Raw genomic sequence first — 17,336 nt, 5'->3', positions numbered from 1 at the left:
TGGGGAGCCCTGGGTTTGGGGTCCAAAGGACCTGGATTCAAATCAGAGCCCTGCCGCGGGCTCACAAGTTTGCCTCTTTTTGTTTTTTAGGCCGTTCTGAGCCTAAGTTTCCTTATGAAGTGTCTAAAATAGGAATAATATAATGTATGTGATTGATAGGAAAATTAAATGAGAATGCATGGGAGGTGTTGAATCCTGGTGGAAATCCTGGCTATAATCTATCGAAAGCCCTTGCGCCATATTGTGTTTTTCCTTTGCTCATGTACCACTCACGCAGTCACACTTCTTCATAGCCATATTCCATTAACGAGGACCCAAAGTGAGGTTGATGGGATATTGCCAGGACGTTTCCCAGTGTCCTCACACTGAGAAGACCTGCCCTCATTTCTTTTGTTCCTACATTATTTTAAATAGCATGAACCGAAAGGGTGCTTTCCTTCTCATTCCTTGGGCAAACCACTTGGGGCATATTTCTAGAATCTCCTTGGTTACTCTCAGGTATCAGTTGGTGGGTCATTTTGATACCAAGGCAGACAGAGCAGAGGGTTTCACATTTCCAAAATCCACATCATTTCTTTGAACTCAGAACTCTCCATGACAGCCTCTTCCAACCCTGCTCTATGGGTTTCCACCTGTCAATTCTCTCTCTCCCACGCCCACTGGCACTGACTGAATCCAGCTCCACATCTTGGCCCCTTGCCTGTACAAACATGCTCGTGTCTGACAGGATCCCTAGGGCCCAATGAGGACGCTTTTTTCTCCTGCCATCCACGGCCTTCCTCACCAACAGACCACCTTCCCAGAAAGAATTCCCAACACCAAGACGTCTCTCCTCCCACAGCTGGAAGGAACCTCTCTCCTTCAGAAACCCCCTGGCACTTGTCTGTGTCTCTAATAGACGACTCATCCTTTTCTACTTTGAAGAATATTCACTCAATCTAATCTACCTGGCTTATCCCCTCTTCTCATAGATATCCTTGAAGACAAATTGCCTTGATTCATCCTTGTCGCCCCACGATACCAAACACGGTACCTTTCACATATTTTCTAATGAGTTAGTGAATTAAATAGATAGATTAAAACCTTTAAGTATGGAACAAAATGGTGGAACTAGTTTGAATTATTGAAAAGTTAGAATATATTTGGAGCATTGTAGTCCTGTTATTTTCAAATATATATCTTCAACTAGGCTAATCCAGTCTTTCTTCATCCATATCTTTAGGGAACCTATTTCAATGAATAATTAAATTATTATTAATATTCTATCAATTATTTACATGTACTTGGTGCTTGTGAAATAGTTCTCAGGTCTTTGGAAAGAGATTCTTCTCCTCTGTATTTTACTATTTCTACCTTGAAATTTAGTTTATTAAATTATTGTTCGTAACTTGTGCATAGATATATTTCAACCCAATTCCTGTCTGAAGGACCAAAATACATTCTCGGAGAATTGCCCGTCCTGGGAGATGCTCCATGAAAACAATATATTTTGTTGTCTAATAATTTTAGGAACTATTGTATCCTATTCCTTACTCATGAAGATTCCCAGCTACTAGTTTTCCATAGGAATGCTGTATTATCAGTAGGCTTCTGCTTTAATTCAGTAGCCATTTCTTGGAGCCTCCAGTGGGTATCCAGAACCCAGGTGAGGTGCTGGGAATACATAGGAGACTAAGAGACTATCCCTGACCCTGTCCTCAAGACATTACTTGGAAACAAATCATAACAAGGCAGGGTGATGAGGGCAGCGGCAATATGGCAGCAGCTTACAGATATAATCCCCTCTATCATTAGCATCCACCACCCAGAGGGAGCAGGGTCACTTCCCAAGCCCACTCCCCCACTCCATGCCACCTCCCCCATGGTGGGGACAGACAGAGGTCTCCCCTGAAGCTCAACTTCACTCTCCACCACCTTCCCCATGCCCACCTCCTGGCACAAGCAAACTTTAAAGGGTTTCCCACCCTCCCCACCCTTTCCACTGGGTGATTTTAGGTTGAATCACATGAAATTGCCAACTGTCAACCATTTGGTGCCTAAAAATGGCAATTTTCAACTCAACACTTCTTTCTCCCTTGGCCTCTGTGACCTTCCTTTGGGGCAAGGGCCAAAGAGGAATTTGCATAGGAGGAAGCAAAAGGACTGTCCCATTTGGGGCCCTGTCACTGCACCTCTCTCAATCCTTGAGGAGGAGTGTTTCCCACAGCTCTGATCTCGACCTACGGTTACCTCCTAACACTCAGAGCTCATTCACTTAGGATTACAACTGGCTACTTCCTAGAGAGACCCCAGGGCACACACCACCCTCTGTCCTGAGATACAGCCCTACATATCTCACTTGCAGAGGAGAAAGGTGTGTGAGGGCTGTGCCCCACCTGTAACGGCCCCTCACCCCACAGCAAGAACGGGCACAGGAGTGTGGATGGACTTGTACACCCGCTTCTGCTTCCGGTGACACGGCTGCAGGCCTGCCCCTCCTCACCGTGAAGGGCGCCATCGTCCTCCTTGTACGACTCCCTCAGAGCAATGACTGTCAGGCTGAGGGCAAATCTCCTTGCAAAGACAGAAAACTGAGGCACACAGAAGTAAAACAGCCATCCAGCAGAGCGGCCAAGAGCCTTGCTCAAAGCCAAAGTTCAAAAAATATCAGCCTGTTTTTTTTTTAAAAAATGAAAACAGAGAATGAGTCAAAAACCAGCCCTCTTGCTGGTCATGGTCTAATGATCATGTTACCGGGTGTCTGCTGCCTGCAGTGCGATGTGTGGGGTCCCGGGGGACAAGGGGAGCCTGGGATGCCTCACCCGGGGTGGGGGCGGGGGATGAGCTCCAAAGCCAAGGAGAGAAATCGTGTTGGATCCATCAGGATGCCTTTTTGGCTTTAGTGACCTGAGGAATAAAATATTCTCATATATGTTGTGTTCACATTTTATGCCACGGATGCTTTTTGGAAGATCTTGTATAATTCAAGACAAACTTTCCCATAGCAATAAATGTAAAGTCGGGGGATGTGTTCCAGGAGAGCATAAATCTGTAATTACTATGTTGTCTTTTGGCTTTACCGCTGCGTCCCCCCCCCCCCCAGCATTATCTGTAATATTTTACAGAGCCTTTTCCTATATTAATAGCATGTCAGAGTGCATGCATGGGTTTCGCTGTGGCATTTTACCACATCTCACTTCCCTTGCACGGATTTCAAAGTGGGGGACCTTTTTATCAGCCTCAGCATGAGCACCCCCATTGAAGGATCCTTTAGATGACAACAAGTTATACCAGTGAAGATTAATACCAGCAAAATAGTCACCAAGATGCTAACCCAACTCTTTGATTCTTATAAATAATAAGAAGGTTCATAGATTACAGATCCTGAGAAAGGATGGCGGGCATTTCTGTGGTCTGGCATGCGGGAAAAATAGAAATCGTTTCCCAGGACCTCTGCCTGGTCTTGAAATTATGCAATTCTTGATGCATTTTTTTTTTAATTTTGGAGGATTCATATTTTTTTTTAAAGATTTTATTTGTTTATTTGTCAGGGAAAGAGCACAAGCAGAGGGAGCGGCCGAGGGAGAAGCAGCTCCCTGCTGAGCAGGGAGCCCGATGCAGGACTCGATCCCAGGACCCTGAGATCATGACCTGAGCCGAAGGCAGACGCTTCACCGACTGAGCCACCCAGGGATCCTTGGAGGATTCATATTAATTCTAATCTCGTGTGTTGCATGAGACTGTCCGTCAATGCTATTTTCTACCACCTGGTTCGGACTGGCTGTGTGTGTGTCGTGATAACTAAATGGGATCCCATGGGCCTGACCACCTAAGTGGAAAATCCTGAGCAGAGCGAGGGGCAGTGGAGGGGAGGAGCGTGGGGTGCTGCAGGGTAGGCTGGACCCAGGAGACAGCTGGTAGCGGTGAGTGGGCAGCGAGTTTTCCAGCCCAGCTCTCCTGCCCTGCCTGTGGCTCTTCTGCGCCGTCATGGAAGTGGAAGGTCGCTGGCAGTGTCCTCTGCCCCACAGGAAAATGCCCCGGGAGGATACTCGGGTGGGTGGGTCCCCTGATTAGCTCTAGAGCAGTGGTTGTCCAAGCGTGGTCCCTGATCAGCAACACCCACAGCACCTGGAGGTCTTGTTGCCACGTAGCTTCTGACCCAGTCCCACTGGGTACGGCCTGAGCTTCTGCATTCCATGATGAGCTCCCACGGGATGCCGACGTCAGTGGTCCAAGGACCTACATGTTGAGTCGTAAGGATGCAGGATGCTTTTTCAGGCCATTTGCTTCCATACCTCTTCTCCCACTTAAAAGTGCCTAAAATCCGCCCTTACTAGACAGCGAGAGGAAAGGTTCAGCACAGCCCGGGTGACGGTATCATGGATGAATTCTCCCATGGGATGGAACGACCAGTGAGTTGCCAAGAACTCTCCCTTCTGCTGGTGGGGAGCGTGATGAGCGCCCCGACTTGGACCGGGGAGACAGGATGTAGAAAGGAGTCTGGGGAAGCCAGCATCTCGTGGAGGACTCGCCGCTCTGCGCAGGACCTAGAGCATCAGCCTCCGCCTCCCAGCCCGTCTCAGGTTCCCTGCTGCCTTTGTTATTTAATACGTCTGACTTCATAGAAAGGAGCTTTGTTTAGGGGAGCAGAGGGAGCTAATTGAGGCATCAAGGTATATGATATAGACCTTGCCCTCCTGGGAACGTGATGCAATTTTTAACTGTTTCCACAACAAGACGTAACTGGGATTCGTTTTCAAGTTTCTAAAGTACATTTTTTATTCTGGGTAGAGAAGCCGAAAATCCCGGGGGGGACATGCTCTCCTTCTGCAGAAACCACAGGCCCATTACATGTCAGAATATATTCAGCTTCTTGGGGGAAAGGACACAACGAATTTTCACATAAAATTCATCTTGGTGTGCATGCACACAAAGGCCAGTGGGCAATACGCAATCGTCTTGTGTGGGATGACTGAGATTTCTTTTTCTTCCTTAAACATTCCTTTTCCTGTGGTTTTAATGATGTTTATACAATAAGACATTCATTTTAGGAGGCCACAGTGTCTCTGAACTGTTTCTATTGTGCATTGTATTGGTAGGGAAAGAATAAGCTCATTATTCCCGTACAGTCAGGAGAGTGGGAAGTGATTAAACCTTTTGATAAGAAGATAAATGATAGGAAATCCATGTGAAAGCCCGCACTGCCCCGAGTCAGAGTCTCCCCACTGAGCTAGCACAAAGCCTTCCTTCTGTGCAGGGCGCCCTGGGCAGCCTCATCCTTCCAGCTGTGGTCCCACATGGGCTGTGACGCTCTAAAAGACCCACACCTGGGGCGGCAGTGTTTCCTGAGCGCAGGACCCCAGGGGTGGTCTGGCCCCCCGGGGCTGCGCGCTCCTGTAATACCTTTGTTCAATGCGTGCGTCCCTGGTGCTTTATGTTTCCAGAGGCCCAAAACTGGGTCCCGCTGGCCCAGTCGAGCACACGCCAGCCCTTGGGAATAGCTGTCAGATGGACGGAGTGGACGGACAGATGGATGGACAGGTGGAAGTTTATCAAGCTTGAAAGAGGTCGTCATTGAGTGCGTGGCCCTATGTCAGACTTCCCTACGGACAGGTCATTGACAGACCCATTGATAGCATAAGTCACTTACCAGTGTAAGGTGTAAGCTTCCCCTTGGGGGAAGTCAAGGGAAACCCACCGTTCTCAGGAATTTTGTGGGCACACAATGACTTATTTAAAAATGCATCGACCCGGGTGCCGGGGTGGCTCAGTCAGTTCAGCGTCCGACTCTTGATCTCACCTCGGGTCTTGGTCTCAGGGTCGTGAGTTCAAGCTTGCGTTGGGCTGCACCCTGGGCGTGGAGCTTGCTTTACAAAGACAAATAAATAAATAAAAATAATTAAATAAATAAATAATAAAATACAATACAAAAAAATAAAAATGCATGGACCATCGATAATTTGCCCGTGTCAGACACCATAATGCACGTTCTGTTCACCTGGCCCTCCAGCTCTCAACTTCGTCTCCCTCCATCCCGGGTCCTGGCGGGATCTGCACTTCTTCCAATCCAGAGTTTGGTAGCCGCGAAGCCGGGGGTCAGATGATGGAAATACTGATCTGCTCGCATCCGAGCCCACCTCCCCACTGTTTCTGCGTTTCAGGTTAAGTACTGCATCCTTAGCATTAGTGGCCGGCCCACAACCAGGAGACGAAGCCACTCCTGTCACTGAAACTTCTGAAGTTTTGGGGAGTAGGGATATAGATTTTTAAAAATCAAATTGACATTCCTCTGGAGGGGGACAAAAAAGCTTCCCTTTTTTTTATGTGCAAGTAAATAAACCAGACCAAAGAAAAACCCTGAACATCACATTAGTCACCCTATTTATGCTCTTGTTCTCTTGTGTGACAAATGGACAACTTTGTCACTTCCACGAGCCGTATTCAGCTCTCTGCTTTTGCAATTAATTGGGACAGGTTGACAGAACTCCAGAGAACATCCAAGAATACATTTTGACTCTATTGCCCACTCGTGCTTACGTCTCGCTCCTGAGAAAGCAACGGTGCTCCGTAATCCTGACTTAGGAGCTTATCAAATTAGAGCTTTCTCTCATGTCAGGCTAAATGATGAGAGCACCAATTATTATCTTGAACAATACTAATAAAATGAGGCCAATGATTCCATTTGCTGTCTTGTATATGAAATGATTTTGTTTACACAGGTTTATTTTTAGCTGGTCCTTTACCTTGGCGTGCAGGATAAATTGAGCTTCTAGATGGCAAACTTCCCCTATTCATCTGGCTGAGAAAAATATAAGAAGAGGGACACGGTAATAAATGAAAACCTTTGGTTTAGGAATTGAAAGATGTACGTTTGAATCCTGGCTTTGCTATTTACTTACAGGCTCTGTGTCCAGAGTGAACACCTGTTGCTTTTGCCTGGACGCCCCCCATGTCCCTATCTCCAAGGAAGAACAGGTCTTTCCTGCTCACGCACCATGCTTTCCCTGGGGCTGATCCCACAGCCCTGACCTAGGGAGCATGTGGGCAAGGCCAGGACATTCAGAGTCATGGTGATTAGCTCAAGACTGGACGTGCCAGGTCAATGAAATTCAAGCTGCGACTTTTACTGAAACCTACTGAAAGAGCCTCTTTTCATTTTGGCTTGGGTTCCTCAGTTGATAGACTACAAGGTTAGAGCTTCTAGTGGTTGTTTGCCACTCCTAGGAAAGCGAATGCATTGCCAAGAAGTGGAGAAAGATACATTTGGGAAAACATTAATTGAGCACCTGGATACAGCCATACCTGCACAAATAATGGACTTTTCAGGCATTATTTTTTTGAGCTAGTAAATGTTCCCCCCTTTGTCTTTTTATTTTCCCTCCTTTCCCTCCTTTCTGTCTGCCCTTACTTCCTCCCTCCCTCTCTCTCTTCCTTCCCTCCTTCCATTTCTGGCTTGGTTTGTCTCATTTGCACCAAAAAAACAGTCGCCTCTGTTCTTTGTTGATGAAGGAAAATGAGATTCCTTTTATCCAACAGTATTTATGACTCAAATATGTTTTAGAGGGAATGGAGCACTTTTAGAAGTGAATTCTGGCTCACACACGAAATATTCAAGGACCGAAAAGAGGCAGTGCATCTTCAAATCTCTCCAAGCTCTGCATCCAGGGAGCGGTGGCCTCGCTGTCATCACGGGCCATCTCAGTCTTCCAGCGGGGCCGGTCAGTGGACTGACTGCTCTCACCAGGTGAGACCTGCTCCAGAGGGTGCTCACTTAATCCTTGCTGGCACACTGCAGTCCCGAAGAGCGGGTACCCGGCACGCTGAATGAGCTGAATGCTGGTAGGGATACAGGGACAAAACAGTTTTACTCTTTCTCGCTGTTGACCCCTCAAATCCGGATCTTTTGGGAACCTCTTTTTACCCGCCTGTGGGGTGAATGCTTGGACACACTCCTTGGCTTGTCCTGTCGTTTACAGACAATGAAAAGTTTTCCAGTCACTCGAAGTTTTAGGAATACTTTCATTTTCATAATTAAAATGCACAGTCTGCCATAACCGTGAAACTAAACTTCCCTCAAAAGTGAAATGTCCGCCCTCCTCCCAGCTTGGGTCTGACAGGCAGGGGAGGGAGGATGCTGGCTTCTTCCCCCATCTCCTCCTGCCTGGTCCTTCTTCCTCCTCCTCTTCCTCGCTTTGTGGGACTGCTGGTGGCTCCTCCCGGGCTTAGAGATGGTGGAAGGAGGAGAGGTAGGGTGGGAAACGTAATATTCGGCTGGCATCCTGCCCCACGTTGTTGTCTTCTGTTTTGACGGGTTGCAACCAGGTGCCTTTCTGGGTTTTTTTTGTTTTGTGGGTGGCATTCTCTTCTAAGGGAGGCTTCAGCTGCAATGGGCATCATCTTGCCCCTTCAGCCCCTGAACATACAGCCATCTGCTGGCCCTGTGTGGTCCCATTTCCCTCTGGGTGTCCCAAAGGGGTCGGGTCTAAGGTTCTGTCAAGCCCCTTCCCTTCCTGAGGTCCCATGTTGAATCCATGGGAGACTGTCATTGTGGACATTCAGTCGGCCCGCCCTACTTCTCTGCTCTGCCACCAGGCTCCCCTGCAAGCTTCTGCCTCTGGAGTTCTTGAGGTGTGAGTCTGACCCGGCCTCTGTCCCCAACATACCCCAGAGGACACGGGTCAGACTCTCCAAGGGATTCTTTGGAAGCCTGCCTCAGCTGGATTGAAAAGAGGCAAGTCTTGCCTCTCTTTCTCGACCCCGGAGGAAGAGGGAGGACCCGTGGGGATCCGCATGCCCTCGCCTGTCTTTAAAGAAAGTCTGGAGGCTTCCTAACCTTCTCAACCCTTTGGGATCCTCCAGGCAGATTTTGGGAAGAAGACAAATCTTCACGGTGGCCTGCCTGCCTGAGTGGTCTAGCACCCCACTTTGGATTGGGGCTTTCTTGGCTCCTAGTTTCACTGATAACTTCTGAGCTTCTAGAGCTTCAACCAAGACTGAGTCATACTGAGTCCCCATTTAGCATCCTACTCCCTGCCTTGGGGTCCCTGTCAGAATTTTCTGGCTTGACTTCGCACTGCAAGTGGGATCTTCTTGGTAGAGAGGTCTCCCATCCCATCTTTGGGATTCCCCTCCCCCCAAAAGCATCTCTCTGTCTGGGAGCCAATAGGTTGGAGCCACACACAGTGGCCCCAGGAGCGATAGTCGCTTACCTTCCCAGGGAGACTTTGCTCAAGGCACCTTGCTGCTGCGCTCATTTGGGGGGATTTCAATCCCACACGATGGGACCCAGGCAAATATGTCCTTGTGCTCCAAGGACATATCCTCAGAGTTGGGATTCTAGAGAAAAAGAATCACTCTTCCAGGTAACCGGCATCATTATTTAGATTCTGACATAAATTACTGGTCTCTACACCTTTGTGAATTAGACCCTGAAAAGGAGACCCCGAGAGGTTAAGTAGCTTGCCCAAGGTCACGGCGGCAGAACCGCACCAAAAACTGAAGAGTGTGACCACCTGTCCCTTACTCTGGCCTTGAGACCTTGAGAGCTCCTCCCTCAAGCTCATGATCATCCGCTCAGATCCCTTCTCCGTCTTGCCCCCAGACGCCGAGATGCCTGCGATTCGTAGTCAGCGGAATGCAAACATTTCCAGAATCCACTTCCATGTCCATGTCCAGCTCTGAGGAGGTGTTAACTTCAGAGTAGCCCGCTGATATTTTTCCTCCAGCAGCAGTAATGGTTTTGAAGAGCTTGACACACACTTCACCGGGGCTCGGTGCTACCGGGCGGGCAGGGAGCAGTGAGGAACGAAATTCCAAGAACCAGATTTGCATTGTGCTGTGTCCTGAGAGGGAGCCCAACGCCCTGCTCCCATTAACAACGATAGGTGTGCGCTAAGCTCGTCTTCGTTGCCAGAAATGTATTTCATCCTTTGGGGATCTGTTCTGATCCTTGGCCTTCTGTGCACACAGCCTCCACAGCATTTGCTCTGTAATTTATAAAAGATGTGTGTTGCAGCTGGGTGCCTCAGAAAATTTAAAATAATTTAAAAGCATTCAGCACCATCTTTAAATTAAAGCTCCCTGAATCCCTTGTCTGACAAGTGTAATTAAATTCAGACCCACACAGGTGAGTCTTTTAATGCGTCCTAGGGATCAGGAGGCCCCAGGCTGGGTCTGAGGCAGGAGCCTGCTCAGGGCAGATCATGGAGTTTATCGATAAAGCTTAGGCGAGCGGCATTATGCCAAGATGTTCTCCATGCTTCACAGACATCGTCTTATTTATCTTACTCCACTCGTCAAGGAGGATGGCTTTTCCTGCCCATTCAATGCCCCAGCCAGCAAGTTCAGGGCCGGCCTGACCCTGGAATCCTCAGCGGAGTTCTGTGCAGAATGCTTGAGGTTGGGACTAGAATCACCCGCTAAAACCATAACAATGACATTTCCCTCTTCACCTTAGATTTCTATTTTCTAGCCAGTGATTTTTTTAGACCTGAGTCCCTAGACCCTCCAGCGCCGTGAAAAGCAGCAGTTTTGGAACGAGACGGACCCAGGCTTGAAGTGCAGGCCTCCTACCCCCGGTGAGTGGCCCCCAAAAGTCACGCTACCTTTCAGCTTCAGCTTGCTCATCCGTAAGGGGTGAGGGGATAACAGTGTTCACCCCACAGTAGCTGTCTTGGCCGTGACACAGAGCTGGACACTGTTTTCTGTTGCCGGGGTTGGCCTGTGTCGCTGCAGGCTGGCTGGGTAGGTCCCCAAGGTGCTGGGTCGTTGGCACATTGCCCCAGGCTGGCAGGTCATCCCAGCCTGCCTCTGATTCCCAAATCTGAAAGCAAGGGCACATCCATGGGCTCCCAGGCAAATATGTCCTTGTGCTCCAAGGACATATCCTTGGAGTTGGGATTCTAGAGAAAAAGAATCACTCTATTTATGTATTTATTTAAAGATTTTATTCACTTATTCATTTGACAGAGAGAGACTGAGAGAGAGAGAGAGAGAGCACAAGCAGGGGGAGGGGCAGAGGGAGAGGGAGAAGCAGGCTTCCCGCCGAGCAGGGAGCCCGATGCAGGACTCGAACCCAGGACCCTGGGATCATGACCTGAGCCGAAGGCAGACACTTAACCAACTGGGCCACCCAGGAGGCCCTATTTATTTTTTAAAAGATTTTTATTTTTGAGTAATCTCTACACCCAACGTGGGGCTCGAACTCACAACCCCAAGATCAAGAGTCACATGGTCTACCGACTGAGTCAGCCAGGCACCCCGATCACTCAAATTAAGTTGCAGAGAAAAAGATGACCTTAGGACCTGCATGATCCAGAGAATGGCTTTACCTGTATCCCTGGTGGACAGGAGGCCTCCACTCCAGGGTACCCTAGAGATGCACAAATAGATATATTATCATTTTACATATATATCATAGATAATAATTAATAATACTATATTAGCATAATTTATTATATAGTATATATTTGTATTATATTTATAACATAATTATATTCAATAATATATAATATTGTATTTATAGATAAGTATATATAAATCTCATTAAACATTTTCATATTGATTACATATTGAAATGAAAATATTTGGGATATAATTAATATATTTGTCAAAATTAATTTTATTGGCTTCTTTCAATTTTTTTTAGTGCCGCTTCTAGAAAATTAAAAATCACATATGTTGTGTATATAAAATCTATACCACCCTCGAGGTAGCTTTTGTTTTTTGCAAGTGGTAGATGCACAGCAGGATCATCTCAAACAAGGGTTTTAGTCTCTGGATCCATGCCTCATTGCTCTGAAGCCTCAGAACCCAGACCCCAGGGCGGCCGCAGCTCAAGACTGGATCTGCAAAGTGTTCCCGGGTCCTCAGTGGCTCAGACGCCCCCAGCAGAGGGGTCAGAAGCGACCTTCAGCCTACAGAGCTGTTCAACACCTCCTGCTCCTGGGCCTTTCCTCTCCTCGTACTGCCCACATGGAGCCTCTCCAGATTTCCTGTTAGATTCATGAGAGAAAGGGGATCAAACTGGCCTTGCTAATGCGTCTTCTCCCACAGCTCTTGTTGTGGATTCCAACAGCACCCAGCCCTTGTTGGGATTCTGGACGAAGCACAGAGGAGGCCCAGGTGAGACATTCACGGAGTGAGAGGAAATCTTGCCGCCGGGGAGAGGGAGCCCTCGGGATGGGCTGAGTTTTGTTGCCCCCACATCTGTATGTGGACGTCCTCAGAATGTGGACAGAGGGCTTTTAAAAGAGGTGATTGAATTAAACTGAGGTCATGGGCTGGGCCCCCATCCAACAGGACCGGGGACCTTGTAAAAAGAGGAGATGAGAACACAGACACACACAGGGGGAAGAACAGGTAGCAGACAGCCATTTACAAGCCAAGGAGAGAGGTTTCCAAAGATGCCAACGCTGCCCGCATTTTGATCTCAGACCTGTAGTTTCTGGAATCGTGAGGAACTAAATTGCTGTTTTTCAAGGCACCTGGCCTGCAGTACTTTTCTGTGGCAGCCCCAGAGAGCCAATACAGCCCCCAAAGAGGGCCTTGCCCTGGGCCCAGTGTTTCCGCCTGCTCAGCCTGCCTGGGCTGCCATCTTGTGATGTGAGGGCAGCCCAGGAAACTGCATGACGGGAAGCCAGTCATCCAGCTGTTCCCTCCCCGAAGCCGTGGCTGGAAGCACAGGACAGGCGGGGAGACCCCCAAGCCCCGGCCCCCCCTTATGCTCCCTGTGGAGCTGCTTCAGCTAGTCGCTTCTTTCTGCTCTGTTAGCTCCTGGAGGACAAGGTCCGGTCCCCACACCTGCTGTTTACACTCTCCTGCCCTCCTGAGTTGGCAGCAAGAATACAAGGACTTGCCTTGGCTTCTCAGCAGCTGAGAGGCAGCCATTTTTGCCTTGAAAGTCACAGGCCTGGGCCCCGCAAGAACTACCAGGAACAGGCCTCACTCAGAAGAGCAGCTTACAAGGACGCCAAGGGCCAAGAGAAAGCCTAGTCGTCATCGGGGGCCTTGAAACTTTTAAAGTGACTCAGCAAAGCTGTGTACACAAAACTTTATCAATTATGCATCATGAGTAAGTCATTGAAATGCACAATGTACTAATTGAATATTACTCTAATTCATAGCGATATGGAATAATTACGAACCCCACCCCATCCTTCTTCAAAATGCAGAGGCCAGCAGGATGGACTGCTCTTGAGAGGCCTTGCAGTTGGGGAGAGATGCCCAGAGTCTGTTAATAGGAAGCAGTGGAGAGATGAGGATCGCCGGGGATTCTTTAGTGCATTTCTCCATCTGTCTTTGCCCATCCTGCTCTGATGGCAGAAATCTAGATGTGGCAACCCTCATCCCTCCTCTGCTGGGCTCTTGCGTCAGAGGAAGGGCCAGCTCTGTGGCTCCTAACAACATGTGATGGACACCCCTCCCCAGCACTGGCCTCTGAAGGGCACGCGTGGGCCTGGGACCCAGCGCCATCCTCCAGAAGGGCTTCACTTTCACCTCCAAAACCTGGGGTGCATCCAGAACTAAGAGCCTTGGGTTATCCTGACACGTGCCAGGTGTCTCATTAGATTGAAAGAAAACTTTGTAAAAGAAATAAGAGTACAGAGGAATTGAGTTTTTCACAGGGAGCATTGAGATGCTTATAAATTAGATTCACTTACAGTGACCATCCCCAAGGGGTGAGGTCGTGGGTCCCCTCTCAGTCTGCTGCTCTGGTTTTTGGTCTCAGCATATATTCAGTTTCTAATAATCATAAAAGAGACTAAGCCTGCAAACGTCTCTACCCTTGAATCAGATGCCCCGCATCATGACAGTAGCTGACCCATCCATCCAGACTGCACAGAGTCCGGATGGCGCCCAAGGCGTGTGACCAGCCAACAGCCCAGCTCAGCACTTGGAGTCTGGTTGCCAGACAGGCCACGGGCTGGAGAGAGCGCCCGTAGGAGGGAGAATCTAAAATGTTTCCTCTGGCAAGGGAGAGGCCCCTAGGCAGAGCAGACTGAGAAGCACAGCCTTGGCCACCAGTCTCAGCCCAGATTTCTCTGCTTTGCCTGACCTGTCTCACTCCGTGAGGTCTGCTCCTCAAGGCCAGATGGTGTCAAGCAGCTGGTGTCCCTGAGAGCACAGCAAAGCGTTCCTGTCTCTAAGGGGAGGATAGCTGCAGCTTTCTCCCCACAAAAAACCACAGCCAAGCACCCCGCTGTCCCTGCAGCCCCACCCCACCCCCTCCTGGCAGCCACCAACTCCCCTTCCTCCCACAGTCTTGTACATTTGAGGGGGGAAGGAGGAGGGAACAAGGGAATGAACAGTCAGCATTTGCCAACCGTGAGCCAAGGGCTCTACATAAAATAATCTAGCTCAATCGTCACAAGAACTCGGGGAGATTGGTGTGCTAATCTACTGTTATAAATGAGGAAAGTAGAGCCAAGGAGAGAAGAAATAAGTCAACCAACATCATGCAGCCGGTGAACAAGACAGTCAGGATCTGAATCCTGCTTTTCTGACTTTGACGTTCAGGCTTCAGCTTTACTTCCGGTGCATCCCTGGGGGTGACAGCTAGTTCTAAGACTCCATGTCTGTTATTTTTTCTAAGATGTACTTCTGTGATCTGAGAGCCTCTTTTGCCTGGCTTTGCAATAGGTGAAGATACAGAAACATAGATATGTATGGTCCCTGGAGCATTATCCTATAAGGGGAACTGCAGGGTGCCCACACTCGGGCTCAAGAATTGTGGTTAAAACAGGTCTTGTGGCTTTGCCATCCTTCCTCTGACTAGACAGGGACCCCCCTGAGCGTGGGAAGTGTCATCCCCCCTGCGCTGACCCTCCCCTCCAGGCCTTTCCCACTGTGGCATCTAGCACCGCTATTCCCACCACTCTTCCTTTAAAGAGTGTTGAACCAGAGTCAAACAAAGTAGGGAACAGATGAGCCTTTGATTTGTTTTTATGTTTTCCTGACTGTATTTCCTATGCTGTACCTTTTATCCCAGGGGCTTCTTCATTCTGTAGCTGGAAGCCTGTACCTTCCACTCCCCTTCACCCATGTTGTCCATCCTCCTGCCCCCACTGACAACCATCAGTGTGTTCTCTGTATTTATGGGTCTGTTTCTGCTTTTTTGTTTATTTATTTGTTTGTGGTTTTTGTTTTTAGATCCCACATAGGAGTAGAATCATAGGGTATTTGTCTTTCTCTGTTTGACTTATTTAGCTTAGCAGAGTACCTTCTAGGTTCATGCATGTTATTCCAATGGTGCAATCTCATTCTTTTTGATGGTCAAGTAATATTCCATTGTATATATATATACCACATCTTCTTTATCCATTCATCTATCGATCGACACTTGAGTTGCTTCCATATCTTGGCCATTGTAAACCATGCTGCAATAAGATGAGCCTTTTATTCTATGCCCTGCTGTGAAGCCTACACGGGATGTGTATGTTAGAATCACATAAAATGTACATCACCACTGTGGCGCATTTAATAATGTGACTCCCTGTTCTTTCAGCATAGTTTAGGAAGTTCTTGTAAGTTCAGCTGCCTAGGTACTATTTTTACATAGCCACCGGTGACATTTCTGGGTTCTGCTGGGGGTGGGTGAGAGAGGAAAGCAAGGAAAGGAAAACTGAATACTCTGAAGAGATGTGGTCCAGAGCAACAGACCCCTTTGAAGATGTTAGAGCGATCACTGAGGGCAGAGCTTACCAAATCCCCTTCCTTTCTCCACCATCTGTATGATTTTTGTCATTACGATAGATCGTTGAGCCATTATTTATTTAATATTTTAATTTTACTTGGTGACCTTTTGAAGTATTTTGGCCTCATCTCAGACAATAATTTCTGTGAAATGGCGTACCACTTAAATCTTTTTCTGAAACACCCTTAGATTAGGACATGACAATTTAAATAAAAAGTATTTGTCGGGGTGCCTGGCTGTCTCCGTTGGTGGAGTGGAAAATATAGAGAGTGAGCTTGTTGTCGTCAGAGTTTCTAAGGGAGGGGGTGGGGCTCTTCTCCTGCCCCATCCGGGGACTGGGGGCTCCTTTAAAGCCAGCTAGACATTTTCACAGACTTTAATTCCTTGTATCTTATTAGTTAATGCCCTGAAGGTCTTTCAGGAGCATGTACTGCTGTGGTCAAAATTAACTGGGGAGAGAGAGAGAGACAGAGGAGAGAGAGAGGAAGCAGCTGAGTTGAGGGGTGGGGAACCAGGGGGTTCACCCCTGAGAAGGAAAATAATGTGAAAGCCCAGGAGTCCCCTGGGCTCTCCCAGGGGGAGGGGGTCTTTATAATCTTTGCAGAGCGAATGATTTACCATGTGATTTTCCTGCCTCGCTCACCGCAGGGCATTTTCCTTGTATGCATGGGGCACTTAGGACTCCTGATTGCTAGTGACAGAAGAGCCAGCTCCAGTCGTCCTCAGCACACACCAAAGGCACTGACCCCTGGCTGGGCATGAACCTCAGTGTGTTCAGGACTCATGTCCTCTTCACTATGCAGTTCTGTTTCTTTTTTTTATCTTTGAGTGAGTGGGCTTCTGTTTTGACTTTAGATGGCTCTATTGCTGACGCCCCGCCCTGTCTCTGGTTTCCAGGACATGTTCAGCTGCCACTCACTGGCCTTCAGCTTTATGGCAGATCCAGTGTAGCAGGAAGGGTCAAAGGCCATTTCCACCACGTTCGGGCCTCGCTCTGAACTGCAAGGGAGAAAAACCAAAGGGCAACGACCAGGCATTGAACTTGGTTCGGAAAGATCTCTCTGGTGGTGTCTGCATTCAATGTGCAAAATAATTTATGGATTGCCATCACCAAATTGGGACCTATTCTCCATTAAAATGATGAGGAGAATATTTTTTTAAAGACAGCAATACACCTGTCCTTGGCAGTGACCGAGACTTTTAGAGACGCTCTGTGGCCAAGCAGGTGCCTGGTGAACACTCGTCTCTTCTCCACATGGTCTCTTCCACTGGCTCGTCCTCTCCGCCACCTGCCTTAACGAGTTTCCCCTTCAGACTTTCTCCTTGCATTCCCTATTTTTGCTGACAACATCACCCAAGGATGTGGGCCACACAGGAAACCAGAGGGACTTGGTTTAGAATTTCCTGACCAAGAATACAGAATAACTCAAACTTACCGCTAGACACTGACTTTTGTTTCCTCGTAGAACCTTTAAAGTAAAATCGATATTCTTCATGTATCTGTCTGGAGGAAGGGTCTCAGACAACCTCACAGGGTCCCCTTTTGCCCTGAGACGTGATCAAGTCTCCGTCCATCCTAGGTGGCTCCTGCTAGCCCCCACCCCCACCAGCCGGGCTCCGCTGGTAGCTGCTCTTAGCACCCACCTCCTCTCGCTTGAACGTG

General features: G+C 48.3%; 1 long non-coding RNA gene across 1 annotated transcript in view; it reads left to right on the top strand.

The window, feature by feature from the left end:
- The window catches only part of LOC144381151 (uncharacterized), a 39,292-nt gene extending 33,694 nt beyond the window's left edge, over positions 1-5,598 (top strand). The window contains exon 5 of the long non-coding RNA XR_013445860.1: positions 3,531-5,598. This is a non-coding gene — a long non-coding RNA (uncharacterized LOC144381151). The remainder of the gene's footprint in view (positions 1-3,530) is intronic.
- The last annotated feature ends 11,738 nt before the right edge of the window (positions 5,599-17,336 follow it).

Source organism: Halichoerus grypus, chromosome 2 (assembly GCF_964656455.1).
Source record: "Halichoerus grypus chromosome 2, mHalGry1.hap1.1, whole genome shotgun sequence".
Lineage (NCBI taxonomy): Eukaryota > Metazoa > Chordata > Mammalia > Carnivora > Phocidae > Halichoerus > Halichoerus grypus.
The sequence above is the reverse complement of the archived record's forward strand: the minus strand, read 5'-3'. Positions and strand labels throughout refer to the sequence as shown.